This window comes from Periplaneta americana, chromosome 1, assembly GCF_040183065.1.
Source record: "Periplaneta americana isolate PAMFEO1 chromosome 1, P.americana_PAMFEO1_priV1, whole genome shotgun sequence".
NCBI classification, from domain to species: Eukaryota; Metazoa; Arthropoda; class Insecta; order Blattodea; family Blattidae; genus Periplaneta; species Periplaneta americana.
The window spans coordinates 142,525,890-142,544,157 of NC_091117.1; positions in this window are offsets into that span (position 1 = coordinate 142,525,890).

Here is an 18,268-nt window from a genome sequence, read left to right on the forward strand (position 1 = left end):
GCAGTACCTGGATTACTTTGTTTTGATGACGCAGGTGCTGATTGAGACAACACCTGACTGTATGATTTTCTGATGCAACTAGCATTAACCTGCTGAACTACTTTCGGATTTGATTGATCCGAATTTGTAGAGCAAATTCTTTTGTCCAAAATTTCGGCCATCTGAATTTTCAGTGCCGCATTCTCATTCTTAATTTCTAACATTTCATTATGAAGACTTTTAACATAGTCCAATATGTCACTAAGAGTATCCAATATGGTCACACTATTTAACCTTACAGTCTCTACTTGGACAGATAGAGAATCCACAGAAGGCAGAGAAGGCAGCTTGAGTTCTCTTGTAGGCGAAATAACTTTTTTCACAGCAGAAACTAGTTTTTTAGAACCCACAGGAGTTTCATCACCACGCGACGTCTTCGAAGCACTAATACAACGCTCACAATTATAGGATGAGTTGCCTCTCTCCATGTATAAGTCATACTCTGCATCTCCCAAATTGATGCAGTCAAGATGATATCTAAAGCCACAAGGCCCCGCACACTTCAAGAATTTCTGCCTTCCGAAAAACGCAGCACTACAAGCCGGGCAGGTATCCTTGCTTGCCGGCATACTGATTTTCACCGTATAACAATATGTAGGCCGATTGACGCAACTATAAACACTGTTACCAGCGCAGCTACGAGCAAACACGTCTACCCCGCATGACAGTTCGTAGCAGAATGATGATAATAATAATAATAATAATAATAATAATAATAATAATAATAATAATAATAATAATAATATTAATATATTTAATATAATTATTATCATCATTAATAATAATAATAATAATAATGATAATAATAATAATAATATTGTTAAGTATAATAAAATAATAGATTACAAAAATAAAAAGAACAAAGAAGATTGAACCAAGACTTTTACATATAGGTTCGAATACTGCGAATAGGCTATAGAGAAAAATGAACGATTTATGATGAAGAATCTTGACAGAAAAGTATTTAAAAGTCATTTTAATGGTTAATCGCAGTGGCGGCTCCTGCGTATTTCTTAAGAGGAGGAAAGAAGGTAACAGGACGAAATGACAGCTTCTTGAATGAAACATGCTACAAATTAGCCAACATGCATACATTTAAGACCAGGTAGTGTTGGGGTTGGTCTTCCCTTCTGTATAACAATAATCTGTTCTTGTAAACTGAGTTTTCTAAATTTTCCAAAATACATTATAATGTTTTCACTTCCATTCATTGTTGAATAATTGCACAAATTAACAATTACAAGGAAATTCACAACCTCGCAGCATTTTTCGAGCACACTACAGCATCACACGTGTTGGAAGAGAGTATAGCTACTAACACGCAATCGGAACCGCGGAGATTGGAATGGGAAATAATCTGAGAAAAGCGAGAACACTGCACCTACCCACGTGGTCTGTGTTGCCACATGTACATTTTACAAGTTCAGTATCACATGTTTTTGAACAATATCAGTTCTTGTAAAGTCATAGACCTACTACCATTATTGTTCAAAGTTGCCGGTGGCCAATTTTTTATGTTAAAAATAATGTAGTTTGGAGTACCTACTTTCAATTTCAAATATATTTGTACAAAACTGACAACTTGGCTATTGTCCTGTCTAGTAGGCCTACACAATGAATGAAAGAGAATTTCAGGGGCCAAAAAGATCTCCGATACTAACATAGAACTATTTCCTCTTTGTTTTATGTAAACCCGACTTTAACTTTCAAATATCCTTGAAAGTTTCAAACCATGAATAGTAGCCTATATAAAGTGCAATGAATAATATTTTTGATTTATAATTTAAAAAAAGTTTATATGGTGTGTTTCATAGCGTTGCGTTAAAACTGATTTTATTGTGCCTCCTCCTAGATGTGTTATAATCTGGTTGAAAGCAAGATCGTTAGATGGCAGGGGTAGCGAGCTTGATGCACGACCAGTCGGTTTCTATTTCCCGCCCATGCGCTGATTCAGAGGAGGATCTCCTCCCTCTCCGTTCATTTACTTGCTTTAAACCTCTGCTTCTTTTTCTGGCCGCTAGTGCGCTGTTGTCTGTGTGTGCTAACTGCAGTAAAGAAGGAATGGATTGGCTTTCCTACACACAATCTCGCATCTTTCTTACAGTTTTCTAGCAGCACATGAGCGTGCATTGTTTAAAACTCGATCAAACGAGGTTTTCTTATAGCTGTGAACTTAAAAATTATCGAATCTTCCTTGAATTTCAAGGCACATATTTTATTTCGTATTTACTTTCAAAAGAAGAAAAATGTGATGAAGATGTTCCTCCCTTCCCTCCCCCGAGAAACCGCCACTGGTTAATCGCCTATGCTATGACCATAATATAGGTTTATCTAAGTCTTCTCTTCAAACTGTAGAATTTTTGGTATTTGCTTCATTAAAACATGACGTTTGCTATTGAAGGTATCCCGGTATCAATGGAAGCATGAAAACCAAATTATGCAATATCACAAAATAAAAATGTGTACTTTTTCACAATTACAAATTAAGGGGTTAGGTACGATTTAATTTTTTTTAAATACAAAATGGTGGCAGTTCATTGTGCAGTGATGAAGAGCTTCCCTCATAACTCCAAAACTATCCAACATTCTTTGCAGAACTTTTTTTCTGTGTATTTATGCATGTCATATCTACAATATGATACAAAATCACTTCTCTACCTTTGAGAGATCGTCTGATAAAAAATAAATTCATTTTTAGAAATGGTCAAATATCACTATTTTCTTCTAACACAAAATAAAAAAAAAATATATTATTTATTAAGGAATGTAGTTGAAAAAACATAATATTGTAAATATGAGTTTCAGCAATAAAGTAAAGGAGAGAGAACATGAAAAAGTTAACAAGTTTATGAATTATGAGGGAAACGCTTCATTACTACACAGTGAACTGCCACCATTTTCAATTTAGAAAAAAAAATGTAAATAATTTTTTTAAATCGTAAAAATATTTTTTTTTCATATAGCAGAAGAACAGTGTTTTACACATACCAATGTCATTATTGTACAAGATATAATAAAGGAGGAAAAAAAAGTTAAATATTTCCAAAAATTTTACTGCTATTAGCTGCACCAAACCTCTTAAAGGCAATAACACAAAATGTATAACACAGATAGTGTAGTAATTAGAAATCAAATCTCAATGCGGATAGTTGAAATATCGATAATGAAGTTCTACAGAAAAATATGTTAACCGCGTTGGTAATCATTTGGCAGAGAGCTGGTTTTGCGAAGGCGAAGGACACAAGATAAAAATGTTGGAGATAGCAGAGTTGCATTTTTGATGAACAAAGCCAAGATTGTAAGGGTTTGTCTACGTGTTCTCTCGTTTTTCCCTGTTATTTCACAATAACTTTTCCATTAGGCCTATAATGTCTCGCAAAATAAGGAATTTCCTGTATTTGTGTGAAGTCAAATCGACTGTTCGCCATAGTGGATGTTTTTCGCATTTTGTCCAAAGATTGGTAGCTGTAGTAGTGTATTGCAGACGGTTCATTTATCTGTATAAGATGCAACGAATCTTCAATCTGACGGGATATGGCCACTCAGATCAGTGAGGTAAGGGAGATCATCATAAAAGGTGTTGTATACGAATCTGAAAGCTGGAGAGGAAATAAAAAGCCCTTGCAATTAAAAAAGAAAGCGAAATTGAAAAAAAATATATACAGGGTGATTCATAAATACCGTAAAAACTTTGTGGGTGTAATGTAGAGGTAAAAATAAAACTAAAATGTTCTATACAGCTTTTCTCGAAAATCCTTACTTTCAGAGTTATGATGCATAGTGCCATATCTTGCCAGGCATAAAAAACATGGGTCAGTAAAGCCTTTGGCTGTGTCACGTTCGCATACATAACGACTGAGGTAGATGTTTCTTATTCGTACACTCCACTACAGTTCATTCCGAACCTGATAGGACTTTGTTTACTGTACGTAGGTATGTTTAGTTGTATGGCACTGTTACAGTTTCTACAGTCACCACGTCCCGTAGCTACACATTCATTTTGTCATTAGTTCAGTAGACTTCAGTTGTGCAAGTAAGATAGATCGTGCAACACAAGTTTCTTGGCCAGCCAGATCACCTTTGGGGTTGTCTGAAGGCGCTCGTTTATGCCAATCAAATTCTGAACGTAGCATAACTACAGCAGTGACATCAAAATAGCTATAAAACAGTTCAGAATGAGTTGAACGGGGTCTGTAAAGTTCTAAGATCAGTACATACCTACGTACAGTAAACGAAGTCTCATCAGGTCGAAATCAACTGTACGTAATAGGGGTGTACGAATAACATTCAAAATAGTTTATTTAAAAGGAGGGTTATAAGGGGGCCTGGATTAAATAAATCGAAATATCTCGCTTATTATTGATTTTCATGAAATATATTACATAACAAAAGTTTCTTTAAAACTAATTTCCGATAAGTTTTATTCTATACAAAATTTTGATAGGACTGATATTTAATGAGGTAAATGAGTTTTAAAATTACAATAACAACGCCATCTAAGGCGCTGTACTGAGATAAAAACAAATGACTTCGTCTATAAGGGGCCTTGGACAACAACAATCGATAGTTATTAAACATAGCCTAAGAGAATATGTCTGTGTTTGTATGAAGTAATATCGTAAGCTAATTAATTGTTTAATTATTATTTAACCATTGGAAAGTGTAGTTTCTCTAGATGGACATAATTCTACAATGTTATTACAGTAACTTCTGAAACATATAGCAAGTAATATAAAGCATACACATTAAAACTAAATGGTATGTCAATCTTCATTAAACTATGGTTGCATGTAATAATAATAAGAAACATGTTAAAGGAATTGTCATTGCACCAAATGATTGCTCTCTGGACCAAAATGACCGCATTTTAATTATTTAAATACAATTTAAATTAAGTAACATATTAAACGATTTATCCTTCTATCAAACACGAATGTTCCCTGGATCAAACGTCCTATTTTAATTATGTAATTACTTTATATTTATTTCTAACAGGTGCAGCGGAGGTCACGGGTACGGATAGTAATAGTAATAATAATAATAATAATAATAATAATAATAATAATAATAATAATAATATTTTATTGCCAGGACAAATATATTTTTTTATATAAGCACTCTCTAGCACTCCCAGAAAGAGTAAGTTACATACTCGTGCTAAGGGGGAATTCCACATAAGTTAATGTTAAGACATTTTATTGAATAACAGAGTAAAAAGTAATAAAAGAAAAGAAGAAGAAGAAGGAGAAGACACATATCACAATAATTGAACTTTAAATTTTCTCTGTTAGAAGCAATTTTTTAATAGATTTTTTAAATAAGGAGCATTAGCAAATTGTATGTTTGGAAATTTATCTATTATCATGTTATAAAGCCTTGGACCGAAGTTGCTACTGTGATTATATGCTACAGTTGTGGTACATTTAGGAACTGTCAAGCATACAGTTGTCTGATCTTTTGGTTTTATATTTATGTGAATATAAATTTAAAATGTTTAGGTTTTTATGCACTAAATTCAATAATACATTGTTATAAATTTGATGGTAGTCAAATACTTTAAATTCTAAATACAGCAGCCCTGAAGGATAATTCAGAGGTTTAGTAAGGCATATTTTTATTATTCTTTTCTGTAGCAGAGTTATTGGCATGAGGGAGGTACTGTAAGCACTATCCCAGCCTACAATACCGTATTGTAATATAGCTTGTACTAATGCGAGATAAATCAGTCGTAAAGTATGGACAGTCAAGTAATTTCGTAGGATGACAAAATAGTGAATCATATTTCTTAATCTATTGCACAGAAAAAGAACATGTTTAACCCAACGTAAATGTTGGCCGATTTATTATTCCGAGATATTTAACTTGATGAGATTCATTTAGAATAGGACAGTTACAACTATTAGAAGAACAAGTAGTTTAATATTTGTTTATATTTAAAATGAATGTAAATATCATTGCAAATGACATTACGTCCAATACATACTACCCGACTATTCTGTTTGTGGAACTGCAGTTGCTTGTACTACACAGCGCGACGGTGTTATGTCAACTGTGCAGTACGATCACTCTCTTATTCTAATCATAGACTATATCTTTTCTTTTCTCACAGAGTAAAAACATTGTTTACATTCCACATACAAAATGGTCACCTAGTACCAAAACACAACAGAGACACAACAGAGTAACAAATGACTGCTTCAGTGTACGTATCGGGAAAAGTAAATATTGATTATCTATTCTTATTTTCATAATACTCACAAAACACTTTTTTTCTGGGAGAACTTTGATTGTTACAGTAAAACATTTTACTTCTTTTTTCTTCTGTTATTTATGCTCTGCCACCAGTATTTTTTGGCAGTTCATATCGTTTACATCCTAATATATAAATATTTCCATTCATAATAATAAGACATTCTGAACGTTGAATGTACCTTCGTTTTCAAGTAAATAGGGATGTCGAGGAGGGCATTCACCCCTTTGTTTGTCGAAAATAACCTGTAGGCCTATATACCCAGGGTTTGTTAAGTGGATTTAGTCATTTGTGACGTCCGGTCGAAGACAATACTCTTTTCGACTTCCCTTTTTTGTTCATACGAAGAGAAGGGTGGAATCATTGCCTTCAAAATGTCATTAGATTCCTACATTCATCACCAGCTATACAGAAAGTTTAAGATACGCTTATTTTACTAGCAATTTACTAATAACTATGACAAAACTTCACTTCTCTTTTTACTCTTGGCGGTTCATCTTTTGTTTGGACAATGTGCTGGGAACGATTCACTTTCCTTCCCTTCCAGTTCTGTAGATATTTCCATCATTGCTTCCCATCATTCCTAATCGCCAAAGCAATGATGTGAAACCGACTGTACATCCTTGTGCGTTACTAAAGCCTCTCTTTTCAGTATCTTTTCTGGTATCGACCTCATAGTTGTACAGTAGTCTAGTGGCAAAAAAAAAAAAAAAAAAAAAAAAAAAACCGGACCGACCCTTGTAGCTGATTTCAGGGTCATAGATTCAAATTTTGCTAGTCACAAAACACATTCCATCTTGTATAATTAATTTTAACAAAGAAATTTATTGCATTTGTTCGATTCTTACCGTCTTTTGTTTTCTTCAGTGCCTCAAACTTACAGACAAAAAAACTTTGAGAGTTTTATTTTCATCTGGCATCAGTATTACATTTCTACCTCTATTCGGCAAAGATAACTGCGTATTTTTACATTAAATAGCAGTACATACCTTTGGCTTCACTATCGATATTGAAATTACCACAGTTTGACACAATATACAGCACAGGATTCTTTCGTATCAGCTACAATGGTCGGTCCGGTTTTTTTTTTCCACAACTGTACATTTTCTGGCTCATCAGAGAGGATGCATTGGTTTGTAAGCTACACTACCTTTTTAACTTATTGCATTTGTTTTTTGTTTCCAAATTCCAAATGTTGTTACTTAATGGACCGAATCTTTGCGCTTGAAAAATATAGCTTTCCTTCAGTTATAATTTATTAACTTCACTATTCATTTTAACATCTTTTATATGTTAGGGTATGTCATATTTACTGTAATTATATCGTTATGCATTTGTCTATTGCATTTACTTAATAAAATGAAAGTGTTTTTACTTTTTAATATCGTGTGTTAATCAACTATTGTGAATTTCTTATAATGTCACGCAGATTTGTTTTAATGTTTAATTCTACTATTAGTTCTACCACGTTAGGTTATTGTTATTGTTTTATTTGAGGACCACAATGACTACTCGTTTTCTATCTGTACAATATTTAAGAAAATGGGCAATATAAAATGTTGGGATTGTTAAAAATATATGTGAACTATTTACGAAGCTCTAAGAAAATTTCTGCAAAGGTTAATTGAAGCGTAACAAATGCACAAATATCTTTTTACCAGTAACATCAATCCCCTAATTAAAGAGCAATGAAACATCCTCTTATATAGATTTCGAGAATTTCACATGGAAAAGTATAAATAATAATGATCTACATAGGCTATAAAGAGTGAAAAAATATGCGACTGCGAGCAAATTTGCATTTTTCTTTCGGCCGAACGGTGGCCTATGGGAGAGGAAGCCAAGCAAGGGTATTTTTTTTTCAATGTACTTTCATCGATCTGTGACATCAATCTGACAATGGGTCTTTGTAAGTGTCATTCGAGTTAACGAGAGATTTACATGGAGAAATATTAAGAATGAGGATCAAAGGATTAAAAAAGTCATAGCAGCGTCTCTGTAGGTCACGAAACGAGATATTCCCTACGAAGCCTTCAAGGTTTAGCGATAAAGTTATTTTTCTCGTTACAAAGACTGCGCTTCGAATCTCTCTACGTGTAAACAAAAGCGCTATTCCGAGATGAAAGTCTCTGAATAGCGACCAATTTCCGTGTCAAAGGGTGTAGATCAAGACGCATTTCTTTTAAGGCAAGATAAAATTTCTGTTAGTTTCGATTACAGTGTGAAGCGGGTCGGTCGTCGTTGGGGTCGCCACGTCTGCGACGGTCGTCTGGCGTCGTCGTCGTCGTTGCCCACGACGCCTTTCCTTGCCCTCGGCTGCCAGCTCCGAAATATGGAAAGTATCTCGAGGAAGCACGTCGATGTCAATAATTAATTACGTACACTGATTAATTTGGGCGCCAGCCTCCTCGAGATTACTCCGGTAGAGGATGAGGTTCCCAGGTCAGCTGCAAAACGGTCGGGACATGGGGTTTGGGAGACGTGCTCGTAGGTTGAAATGATGTAGGCGCACACCAGAAGTTGTTGGTAAGAACTATGAAAGCGTTTATTATTACTATTAAGTGTTCGTTTCAGATCAGCAGAAATGCGCGTCCAAGTGTATAATATCTCGCTCTCACTTCCCGCAAGTTGGTATACTAATTTCTGAGTTCACGTAATTATATATTTTGTACTATAAAACACCAGTAATATAACGGACAGTTGATAACGTGATGAGAGGAAAGAATTCAGACTTATAATAATAATGCAACACACGACTTCTTACTACACCCACTAAAAATTTCTAAGTCCGTAAATTGTTATACTTCCGAGTTAGGTTTGCCGAGAATACGTGGAGTGCAACTTCTCCGTACGCGTTCTATATGCCTTCTGTCTATCTGCGAAATCTACCCTCTACTTTCAACCACCAAACATAGAATTTCGCCCTCCTATCTATATATCACGTGTCTCTATTAAGAATCCTGATTGGCCATGATTACACTTACGTCACTTAAGACGCGTTCTTCAAAAATTGTTCGTTAACTAGAACATCTCCTACTTCCGGCGTCCTGACAATTCTCTGACATATACCAGATCATCTCTTTTGGAACCTGGTTTGGCGTCATCTTACTGACCACCCGCAGGCAAAGTCCATACATTCCCTCATCAGTCAACTCCACGCCTGGACACATGTTTCCTGTCAGCCTGGCTTCCCTTCGGCCTTCCTGTCCACCTGTTACTTCCGTCTCACATTCTGTAACTTACACGTCCATGCTTCTTACTATCCATATGAGAATATTAACACGAAATACTAATCTAATCAAAACCTCCTTATCCTATACGAGGAACCGTCTCAAGTGTAGAAATTGAATTTAATGGCTGCCTAAGTCAGTTTTTACAGTTTGTCATGAAATTAAAAATATGTTCATTCCATACTAACATTGTTAAATATTAGAAAATATGACAGTGTGAGATCTGTATTAATACTTCAGTAAGTATTCACACCATTTACATATATATATCTATTGCCTTCATCTTCCAAATAACACAACTTTTCTAACATTTACAGTAGAAAAACGTATATCAGTCCAGGAGAACAACGTTGTAAAGCAAAGAAACTTAAATACTGTCCATATTTCTTGGTAAATTCTTCATGGTTGTTACATTTTAGTACATTAAATAGTAACAATAATAATAATAATAATAATAATAATAATAATAATAATAATAATAATAATAATACAAATTTATATCATAAGAACTTGAAACAAATTATACAACTTAAGATTATATGTTTAGACATGCAATATCAATATTACACACACAAGAATACTTTTTTTCTTTATTCTGTTATTAGGCCATAGTAAAATTCGGAGTAACCATGACCAAGAGGAAGAAAACTTGACATTGCAATCAGATAATTTTTTTTTCTCTTTTGTGATTGGAATAGGGCCATGATAAAGACGAGGTACCGTAAGTTATCATGTGAAATATGATTTACTGTCAATTTTTGCACGCTTGCCTTTTTTTCATTATAGAGAATACACTGTCCATGGTAATAGCATTTTCAGAGACATAGGATCATCAGAACTGAACTGAAACCAGGCAGTTGTTATCTTGAGGTCTGGAACTTCTTTATCGTTTGCTGTGCTAGCCCTAAATCCCTAAAGTATTCTTGTTGCGTATGAAAAACCTCAAATGGTTTGCTTGGCCTTGCATTGGCAATAACCTTTACCCATGTGATAAGCTACAAGTATGATTGTTCGCCATTTTATTTGCGTTGCAACTCTATTCAGCTGAGCAACACAATCAAAATACTACAGATCTCGAAGTAGTGTGAATATTAGCAATATGATGGCAGCACATGATGGAAGATGTGCGATAAATTTTTCAGCCGAAAACTCAGTTTGGTCAAAAACGGACTTACAACGTTATTCTAGGCAGCCATTCAATTAATGCATTTAAATTAATTTTACGTCGGATAATTTGAATTTATCACCGCATTTTACATGCTTTGCATTCACTTGAGGAGCCTAGTATCAAAGACGGACCAGAGTCATTTTTATTACTTGTCAGTAGAGCCATATTTTTGTTTCATTATGTTAAATTATGGTATAAGGCATGAAAAATTTTGTGTGTCATATTTGTAACTTTATTAACAAAATAATTCCGCTTACCACTTAAAAATATCAGTTTAAAGCACTTTGAAACATACCTAAAAATGGCATTGTCCACTTTTGAAATTAAGATTGACTTCTGTCAGTTTTTGAACCAAACGAAAATGTAAGTGTCCATTTTGGATACTCACAACCCATAACCAGAATAATCATGAAAAATCCTATGGAAGTTATGATTTTATTCTAAAACTAATATTTAACTGGAAAACTTGGAAAGTTAAATTTGGAATGTTATTTCTATTCAATTCCTTAGCCCTAGGATGCATGGCTTTTTGGACTTACATCAATGCATAAGGGGGGGCCTCAGAGGCCCCCTTTATAAATTCCATGGATATTCTTATCTTTTAAGTTCAATTTCAATGTTGTGTTATTTTTATTCAATTAATTATTCAATACAATACTATAATATAATGATTATACACCATGTAAATGTTTTTAGTATCGAAATATGATAAAAATTTCTCTATATGCACAAGTTCTGAAATTTTATTTCCATTTTATGAAGTGTCCTGCGCCTTGTTGTTGTGGTCTAAGGCATCCTGCTTAGGACTCGAGTTACAAAATGTGCGCTTGTTCGATTCTCATGGAGGAAGAAATTTTCTTATGAAATTTCGGTCAGTGTATGGTACCGATGCCCACCCAGCATTGTGATGCACTTGGGGAGCTACGATACGTAGCGAAATCCAGTTACGAAAGCAGCTATAACGGCGGGGGGGGGGGGATAATCGTCCACCTCTGTTTCGGTATGTTGACGTGAGGCCAGCAGCCTGCTGGTCGGTCTTGGTCCTTCATAGACTGTCGTGCCTCGGATTATTATTATATAAAGTGAAGTCCAATGCCCTTTTACTGAAAACAGTCATCCCAAACAAGAACATTATGCTCATTGCACACATTCTTAGAACATTTTGAACAACACTGAGCAATTTTTCTTTCTAAGTCACGTAGGCACAAAAAGCATCCATCTTATTCTTGCCATTTTCCTTGGGCGGATGTAATCCATATCCACCTGCTGCACAGTGTGCAATTTTCCCAATCTAGGTGGACAAAAATCAAATTTCGACTTGTTTAGTTTGGCATAGATGAATATGAATTCATGTTCTTTAATGTTTGGAGAATGTTGTGACGGATAGCTTTTACTGTTTTATCAGGAGCAAGCTATTTTTAGAAGGGTGGGGGCACTGAGTTCTTCCTTGCATTTCTCGCTCCGGTTCAGTCGTAGGCAAAGTAGCTTACTGTGTGGGCGAAAAAGTGCCAGCTGATAGTTATTATTTGTGTTCTGAGACATGGAATCTGTTCAGACAAGTATGTTCTTACTAATGATACTTCAATTTTTAGTTTGTAAATTATTATTCTTCTTACAATAGGGTTTAAATATTACAATTGAAAAAATATATTTTTTCAAGTTCTCCAAATATAATTGGAGTTTTAGTGTCTCCGGTCACGTCCGGTTACGACAATTCTTTTAGCATTTAATAAAACAACATTTAGAGTGTTGAATCCTTGTTTCAAAGTTCGCGCGTTCTTGCGCATTTATCAGCAATTAATTGTTTTCAGTGGCGGCGCACACGGTAACGCGGCGGCAACTATTCCATGTTTGACTAAGCAGTAAAGAATCTCGAAATGAGGAAATTTTTAATCACTGTGTGAGTGTTTTAGGCCTACAAAATTATTCACATGACATTGAAGTTCAGATTAAAAATACATTGGACACATTTTTATCCAACCTCAACAAACGGTGGACAAATCCGTATGTAACGAAAGGAAAAAAGTAATACAAGAAAAATTCAGAACTGATATGGGTCCCATAGTTGACAAACCTCAACCAGGTAGTGGCACCAGTAATGACGGCAATACTGCAAGAAGATTCTTCAGAAATTCAAAACAAAGTAGTGATATTACTGGAATTAATGAAGAACTTATACGACGATTCTTTGTGATTTTGGAAACAATAGCAAGTGGTTACGATATAAATTTAGAAGCATTCAGATTATACACAGCAGAAACAAAAACACTCTATATGGAATTATATCCCTGGTATTTCATGCCGGTAACAGTTCACAAAATTTTATTTCACAGCACAGAAATAATAAAATCTTGCACATTACGCATTGGACAACTTTCTGAAGAGGCACAGGAAGCAAGGAACAAAGATTTGAGAAAGTTTAGGGAAGGACATACCAGAAAGAAGTCAAGAATATCTACAAATCAAGATCTTTTATCAATGTTGCTGGTGTCATCTGATCCCCTCATTTCTTCATTAAGAAAACTGCCCGTGAAGAAAAGTGGGAGCTTATCACCACAAGTGATTAATCTGCTACTGCCCAGTCCACCAGTAAGCAGCTCGGCAACGTCAGAAGCATCTGGCGATATTTCCAGTGAAACGGATAGTGAATAAAGCACGCCTGTAAATTAGCCTATATTTTTATTAGTGTTACAATTTTTATTCTAGACAAATAACAGCAGATTTATTGTCTCAGTTGTATATACACTCTTCATTACGGCATAAAATAATATGACGGATTTGTTTAAAGAAATTGTTGTAAATTCAAATCATTTCGCACATTTGTGTTATAAAGTGTATTATTTATTTTGCCATATCACTTTGAGTGAAATAAAACTTAGATAATTCACTACAAGAAATTATGAAACTGAGAATAATGTTATAATATGTATATTAATTTCAGTTAAATATTTAATTCAAATATTAATGTTCCTGGCATTGGGTCAAAATAAATTAATTAATTAAAATCAATTATTTCTTTAACTGAAGTGGTTCAAAATATATTCTGTCCTGTTACAACACTTCAAATATTTCAATATTTAATACATATATTAATTTTAATTAGGCCTACAATGTGTCCTGTGGAAAAGAAAATAATATTTTCACTCTTATTTAAGGGGATTTATAAATATCATTTTCCCATTAAACATTAAATTCTACATTGGACAAATATTTCATACCAAGAACTTATTTTCAGTGTAATATGTTCATTCAAAACAAATATATCGTTCTCACCCTTATGTGAAAGGGTTGATTTAATCACCCGATTTAAATCAAAATTGAAACACATCTTTCTATGGTTGATATAAACTTGAATATAAAGTTTCATCGAAATCTGACCAAAGGAAAGTGAGAAATTAATTTTGTCCAGCTAGATTGGGAATATTGCACACTGTTTGACTCCACACCGGGCAAATGCTTGAAGGACATTCATGTTCAAGTTTGGATTGTTGACTCTGTGCTTCATATGTGGTCTTATAAGTTCCAGGTTGTAACATGGTGCCATGTTTGTTTCTTATGGCTGCTAAACGTCGTCCCTTCAGATTTGTACAGTATACAATAGGTTACAATATTAGTTGTGATGAAGTAACTCCATGCATCCTTCGGTACTGACGGATATTCTTCTTACGGGACCTGGAGAAATTTTGGTATTATTATGAGTATGCACCCTGTTAGAAGATGGTAGTGTTTTTACTCCACTGAGTTCCATCACTTCCGATCAATAAGTTCGCAGGCTGGGGCTTATTTTTTGTATGATTGATGTCAGATGCTTCATCACTATTTACTTCCTCATCATTACTTATGTAGGCCTACTATGCATTCTGAATTATCTATCATAGATCTGTATTCAGGTTCATTCTCTGAAGGTTCCCTAGATTTATCCAACCATTCAGAAATTGCGGCTGAAGAATTAGAATTATCTGTTTTTATTGTAGTACTTGCAGTACACCTACATCTCCTTTCTTGAGAACCACTAATTGATGCCATACTCTATACAAAAGTATAAAACTTTCTAAGTTTAGAAATAAATGTGTAAATAGAAGTAAGAATAAACATTTACACGATTTCTATTTTTTTCTCTTTATAAGGCCGGAAGGGGAACATCCCTATACACCGCGACCTGAGGACTATTGTGCGCCCCTGGGGTGAGTTGTAGAACGACTGCACCCACGCCGAACCGACCTAACCCCTAAAACCCAAACAACCATTCCCATCATACCTCTAAGTCCGTGTACCCCACCCCAACAGCCCCCACCACATTCAACCCTTAAACGGTCTGAGCTGTACAGCTGTCAAAAAAAAAAAAAAAAAAAAAGTGGCCGCACTCGTGAACAGCGAATATTTTCTAAGTCCACTTCGGGTCACGGCGATGTTACACGATGTATGTGCTTGTAGAAGAAGTTCCGGAACTATGGAAGTATTCCATATCTGAGTCTCGTAGACCAGTGGTAGAGTGCTTGTTTAATGATTAGAAAGTTGTGGGTTCGAGCCATCTTCAAGTTTTCATTTTATTTTCTAATCGTTCTTTAGCAATATAAATAATATCCAAATTATCAGTTATATTCTGTTATCATTCTTTATCGATATCAAGTTATTTATATTTTGTTATCGTTCTTTTAGCGATATGAATAATATTCAAGTTATAACTTTTTTTATTCTGTTATCGTTCTTTAGAGATATAAATGATACTCAAGTCATCATTTGTATTTTGTTATTGTTGTTTAACGATATGAATAATATCCACGTTTTTATATTCTGTTATCGTTTTTAGCGATATAAATAATATCGAAATTATCATTTATATTCTGTTATAAATAATATTCAAGTTATTTATATTCTGTTAATGTTGTATCGCAATATAAATAATCTGTATTTTATGTAAGTAATTATTATAATACAAATAAGCATTTTTCTTTGTAAAATAGGTTATTTTATTTAAATAATTGTATATATATTATATAATATCTTATATTAATTAAACCGATATTTATCATTTATATTCTGTTATCGTTCTTTAGTGATACTGTATAAATAATATTAAAGTTATTTATATTGTTATCGTTCTTTAGCGATATAAATAACATAAATTTCATATTAGATTTGAAACAATACAGTTGCATAATACTGGTGTTAGTTTTCCTTTTTATATTATTACATTATAATATCTTGTACCACAATAAAATGAAAAGGAATGACGAGAAATTGAACCTGAGACGTTGACAACTAAATTCCGATGTTCTTCCGCTGAGCTACGAGGGCACAAGCGTGGAAACATTTGCGGGAAAATTGGCCCAATCCTCCTTCAAGATTTTGTGATGATTTGTAGAAGCTAGTCCAGGATGCGGGGGACAAAGGCTAATTGGGATTTCCCGGTCTCTGATCGGGTCAAACATTCTGATAGAACTAATATTTAACTCTTGCGGTGAATTTCGGTGAAGTCCAGGGGCCCAATTATTCAAATCCACTCTCATCATCTGCACACTTGGGTGGGATCTAATAAGATGCGAAAGAGACAGTGGTGTGCGGAACGCAACGGGAAGTTATCGCATTTATCCTTCCCAAGAAAAACTGCAAAAATGAGCAAAGGAAGCTTTTAATAGAAAAAGGAGCATCTTCTGCGGACCTCTGGAAAAAGAACTAAGGAAAATACTAGTGAAGTGCTTTATGTGGAGTGTGGCAGTGTATGGGGAAGAAACATGGACATTACGACGAAATAAAGAGAAATGAATAGAAACATTTGAAATGTGGATGTGAAGAAGAACGGAGCGTGTGAAGTGGGCAGACAGAATAAGAGATGAAGTTGTGTTGGAAAAAGTGGGTGAAAAAAGAATGATGCTGAAACTGATTAGAAAGAGAAAAAGGAATTGGTTGGGTATCTGGTTGAGAAGAATAATAGACGACATTAGGATATGTGGATCATATACGGAGACTAAGAGGAATGTAGAAAATAGGAAAGATTGGAGAATGCTGGTTTGCAATGAAAGACCTGCCCATGGGCAGAACACTTATGTATGTATGTTCAGAATGCCTGAATGTCGTGTCTAAGAACAGTCACTATTTGCAAAGACTAGTCGATTCCATGCCCACTCGACTGCAAGATGTGATCGAGATAAGGGGAAGATAGACAAAATATTAAATCGAGGCTTTTTTTTTTTTTTTTGGACGCTTAATTGTTTGAATGTTCTAAGGTAGACGCCAGTAAGTTTGTTTTGTTTATGCCACGAAAGATATTTTTGTTGAGAGTAAAATCTTTTTTCTTTCCATTTGCAGCCACAATGTCATAATGATAAAGTCATGGCGTAATACATTAATGAACCTGATGTTAATTACTAAAATAATCGTAAAAGAGAAAGGAACAATTATGTATATTTTGTCTTTATCTCTCTTAAAATCAAAACAAAAAATAACATAAAAACACGAGGTTGTATTCGAACGCAGGACTTCACGAATAAGCCAGAACGCTACCGTTACGCTATCAAGTAACACACAGAATATTTTAAGTATAACTGTAGATATTAGGCAACGTGGTCCAACAACATGTAACATCGCCTGTCTCCGAATTGTAGCGAAGAAATCCGAAGGGAACTTTGCTTCAAGAGAGCGGCCACTTTTTCTTTTGACAACTGCACATCACCCTTCCCGTCTGGCCAATGGTCTGAGGTGTAGGCTGGGTCACTAACTACTATGCTTTGAGATATCCCATGTAGGTCGGCCGAGAGCGTCAGGAGCTTCGAAGGGCCGCGTGATCTGAAGACCAGGAAAGACAACCGGAATGATAAGGAAAGGATGATGAGGGGGGGGGGAAGGAAGTGGCGAGAATGAGTGGGGTTCCATACGCCTGATAAAGTTACCTGATATTCAGCCATAGGAGTAAGGGAAAAACCCCGAAAAAAACCTCACCCAGGCAACATGTCCCAAGCGGGGAATCGAACCCCAGCCCGCTGGGTTGGGGAGCGAACACGTTACCACGCGACCACAGCGGTGGACATGAATTCTATTAGTAATAATGTACATAAAAAACACAATTAGAGTACGGTAATAAGAATACTTACATTTCACAGCTTTGAGAACAGCAGCTTACTCTGCTATGTTAAATCCAAAAATGTTTACAAAATAAAACGTTGCAACAACTGTCACTAGGATACAAATGTCAGAATTGTCAACATTCACATATTAGCAGTAAAACAAACTTGTATGGCTGTATAATGAATAAAGCAGGACAGGCCTGAGAGGCCCCCGCTATGCATTATACGTGTAGCATTAAGAAAAATTAATTTTGAACAGTTTTTCTTAATGTATCTCCTTAAATGATCATACAACATATTCTTAGATATATTTTAGAAGATTACATGACGTTTGGTGCAATTTCATAATATTTAAACACTTTTAAGAGAGTAATTAAATTGATGAAAGGCCTCAAAGACCCCCGCCATGCATCCTAGGGTTAATTCTTATTTTACTGCAATTCTGCACAGATAACATGTGGTTCATTTAAAGGGTCTTCAAAACAATCACATTCATTGTGAATGTCTACATTTTTAT